Below are 4,211 nucleotides of genomic sequence, written 5' to 3'. Positions count from 1 at the left end.
GACAACAAGGAATCAACCAGAAAAAACTAAGGTCTATGGTTTAGGACTATTAAAAAGACATCTGGCTAATATTGAGATTTATCAATGCGACATTTCTTGGTGATGACAGTCTAAAAATAAAATAAGAAGAAAAAGAAAGAAAGAAAGAAAGAAAGAAAGAAAGAAAGAAAGAATAATTCATAATAACAACAACAATAATAATAAAATATCCAGAGGCGGACTTAACCATTAGGCAAAGGTAGGCGACCGCCTTGGGCCCCCAAAAGCCGAGGGCCCCCTAAAATGCTTTTTATATACGATATGTGCGTTCAGTGGTTGCTGTGGTGTTTATTTCCGCGATGCGGAAAACAGGGACGGAATCCTGGAATCCTTTCATAGAAACGGAATTTACTGTGTAATTCGGAATGTGACGGAATGACTGACTCAGACGTGCGGTTTTGTTTATTACTGAAGCACACGCAGAACTCACGCCGTCTGTAGTAAATTATATTTTTGCCATTTAATATTCACATACACTAGTCCATATCACGGTTTGATTGAAGTGTACTGATTTGCATTTGATTTATTTATTTAAAATTGGAGGCATTCCATAGCATTCCTCGTTACACAGTAAACCTCTGTTGTGTAGCACTTTGAATGTACAAAACTAAAGGGTTGGTTTAATTTTCATTGGAATAAAAGATAGATTAATGTTTTTGCCTTCATTTGATTACCAGAAAAATTTAAATACACAACACAGAATTTCTAAAGAAAAAATAAATAAATAAAACAACTACATAAATAAAAATACAAAATAAATAATTAAATTTCATAGGGCCCTATTATTATATACACGTTAATAAATTAAGTTCAATTAATTATATATGTTTTAGATTAAACTATTAAAATGTAATACAGAAAAATTTAAATGGAAAACAGAATTTGGGCCCTAAGAATGTAATTTTTTTGTTAAACTTTTAATTAATTGCTCTTAGATTAAACAAGTTTCATGATTTCAATCAATTAGACATGCTTTTTGAATAAAATGTAATATAACAATCTAGAAGAAGAAAAACTGAATCCAGAAAAAAGAATTTTGGAACAAAGTAAAACTTAATTTGGGAAAAATAAAACGGGTTTCATAGGGCCATACAAATGAAAACATCATGCATCTAAAACTATAGTTTAACACTAAAGGGTATATGATTTTTATTGGTTTAAATGGTGCTTACTCGTTTCTGTGAAGGACACAAGTAGAGGACGCATGCACAGTTACTTTCACACAGACACACTTCATGACTGGCTGAAATAATCCTTAAGCGTCTAAATGTATAATTTCCTTCAGTTTAATTTAGATCTGTAATTTAAAAAAAAAAAAATGTATTTTAAAGTTTAGAATTAGACAGCTTGAGTTGTGCACCACCTGGTGTCCGACCTACTCTAATACTGTTATAACCTGTTTAAATGTGAACAAGGAGTCTACAGCATGAAAGAAATCCATTATTTATAACATGTACATGACAAATCTAGAAGATTGGACACAACTATGGGACACAGTCGTGCAGCAGCGAGCATCACAACAGTGAAAGGAACCTCAAGGTTCAGGAAGGGCCCCATTCCTATATTTTGCCTGGGGCCCCCAAATCACTAAATCCAGCCCTGAAAATATATTTGCTTTGCCCTCAGAGAAATGCGGACCACCACCAAACATCAGCAATGCATCTACAAAAGAAATGACAGAAGATGAATACAATACAGAGGAGACAGTTGAATACAGCTGCTTTGATAAATACAAACCGGATCTGCGTCACCCCTTTTCCAGATACTTGACCTGTGAGAAAGGCGAATGGAAAGGGGATATTTATTGTTTAAGTAAGTTTGCACACTACACTCCATATACATCAAAGAGGCTTTTCTCACTGTATTTTTATTTGTAAAGTTGATGTAATCTTGTAGTTTACATTGTACATTGTGATGAATCAATAAATGTATATTTTAACACTGTCAGTGACATATTGTGTTTATTTCAGAGCCCTGTACAGTGACAGTGGAGGAAATGGATGAAAGAGGTATAGAGTTGCTGTGGGTGTCAAAGAAAAAGATAATCTCACCACATAATGAAGGCATCGATTTTGCATGTCAGAGCGGCAAAAAATTAAAAGCCCAAAACCTCCCAAGACAAATATGTTATGATGGAGTGATGCATTTGCCTGAGTGTGAGGAATAAAACATCGATGAAGCATCAGTTGTACTACTAAGCAAAAACAAATGGAGCAGATCAAAATAAAACATTTTCCCCAGTTCAGTTTCTCTGTTTTGGATTTCTTGCAAGTAAAACTTAAAAAAAATAAAAATGCTAAAAGCAACATTTGTTTTTTTTTATGTGCATGTATGAAAACAACATGAACCCATTTAATTCCAGCTAAGTAAGCATTTGTATTACATTTACAGTTATTCATTTGGCAGACACTTTTATCCAAAGCGACTTACAGTTGAGGAATAAACAAAAAAAAGCAATTTATCATAAGCTGGCAATAAACACGAGAAGCGGCCGCTATAAAAGGTTTCAATCATCGTTCAAAATAGTTAAAGCTAGGACAAGAAAAAGTGAAGGCAGAATTTTTTTTTTTTTTAGTTAGATGCTCACAGAAGAGATGAGTTGTATGTTCTGTTAGGAAGGGCCTGGTCTTTCTAATGTTGTGTAGTGCAAACCTGCATGATTGTGTTGTTTTAGCAATATGATCTTTAAAGGTCAACTGATCATCAAAGGTCACTCCAAGATTCCTGGCTGAACATAATGGGATTATTGTTGATGAGCCCAGTTGGATGGTAAACTGGTGCTGTACTAATGGGGTGGCTGGGAAGATGATAAACTCAGTCTTTGAGCTGCAGGTGATGTTCTTTCATCCATGCTGAGATGTCCTTCAGGCAGTCAGAGATCCGATCAGGTACCGTTGGATCATCTGGTTGAAATGAGAGGTAGAGCTGCATGTCATCAGCACAGCAATGGTAGGAAAAACCATGTGCCTGAATGATGGGTCCCAGTGAGGTAGTGTACAGTGGGTACGGAAAGTATTCAGACCCCCTTAAATTTTTCACTCTTTGTTATATTGCAGCCATTTGCTAAAATCATTTAAGTTAATTTTTTTTCCTCATTAATGTACACACAGTACCCCATGACCATGTGATATTTCAGTTTTTCTTTTTTAATAAATCTGCAAAAATGTCAACGATTCTGTGTTTTTCTGTCAATATGGGGTGCTGTGTGTACATTAATGAGGAAAAAAAATTAACTTAAATGATTTTAGCAAATGGCTGCAATATAACAAAGAGTGAAAAATTTAAGGGGGTCTGAATACTTTCCGTACCCACTGTATATAGAGAAGAGGAGGGGCCCAAGAACTGATCCCTGAGGAACCCCAGTGACCAGTTGATGTGTATTATACTGAGTACAATTGAAAAACTTTCAACAATTATGGGGGATTTTTATTTATGTATTTATTTTCATTTAATGAAATGATGCTCTGGGTTTCCTGCTGATCACAAATGTGACCACTAACGTGTTTATTTCTATGCATTATGATCATTATTTGCTTGAGACAGAATACATTAATAATGGGCCTTTCATATTTATATGCATTAAACTGTATTGACATGTTTTCTGTGCTTATTTTATGGACATTTGACACAGTCATCATCTTTTAGAAGAGCTGGAATTCCAGCCATGCCATGTAAAATTTTCACATGAAAAAAAAAATCGTCTCAGGTTACTTATGTAACCATGGTTCCCTGAGTAGGGAACGAGACACTGCGTCCTCTAGGGCAGTGAATCTCAACATTTTGGCGTACCGGACCCCAGTCCAATTCAGAACCATCCTCAAGGACCCCCAGAACAAAATTGACTCATCTATGTATCATTTGTGAGGAAATACAGTCAAGTATAATTCAAGTTAGCTGACTTGTCCAGTATTTGGCCATATCATCAGCTATATTGGATTTTTCTTTCATGGGAACATGTCATGTCAAAATATACAAAATTTATACAAAAATTCATACTTTATACGGACCCCCTGGCCTTATGTCAAGGACTACTAGGGGTCCACGGACCCCTAGTTGAGAAACACTGCTCTAGGGGTCGCTATGGGGAACGCCTCGTCGTGACCCGTGTCTGAAACATGCATTGAAAAAACACCAACTCGTTGGACGGCGACAGCCATGACGTCACTACCAGT

The 4,211-nt window shown here is 35.8% G+C and overlaps 2 protein-coding genes and 1 long non-coding RNA gene across 3 annotated transcripts in view; all 3 read left to right on the top strand.

Moving 5' to 3' along the window:
• The window catches only part of LOC107701542 (complement factor H-like), an 87,008-nt gene that overhangs the window by 16,587 nt on the left and 66,210 nt on the right, over positions 1-4,211 (top strand). The window lies entirely within an intron of this gene.
• LOC107701541 (complement factor H-like) overlaps positions 1-4,211 on the top strand; it is a 73,098-nt gene that overhangs the window by 28,734 nt on the left and 40,153 nt on the right. The window lies entirely within an intron of this gene.
• Positions 3,984-4,211, top strand: part of LOC107701546 (uncharacterized) — a 15,234-nt gene continuing 15,006 nt past the window's right edge. The window contains exon 1 of the long non-coding RNA XR_001635660.1: positions 3,984-3,995. This is a non-coding gene — a long non-coding RNA (uncharacterized LOC107701546). The remainder of the gene's footprint in view (positions 3,996-4,211) is intronic.

Source organism: Sinocyclocheilus anshuiensis, unplaced genomic scaffold (genome assembly GCF_001515605.1).
Source record: "Sinocyclocheilus anshuiensis isolate Anshui unplaced genomic scaffold, SAMN03320099.WGS_v1.1 scaffold3611, whole genome shotgun sequence".
NCBI classification, from domain to species: Eukaryota; Metazoa; Chordata; class Actinopteri; order Cypriniformes; family Cyprinidae; genus Sinocyclocheilus; species Sinocyclocheilus anshuiensis.
The sequence above is the reverse complement of the archived record's forward strand: the minus strand, read 5'-3'. Positions and strand labels throughout refer to the sequence as shown.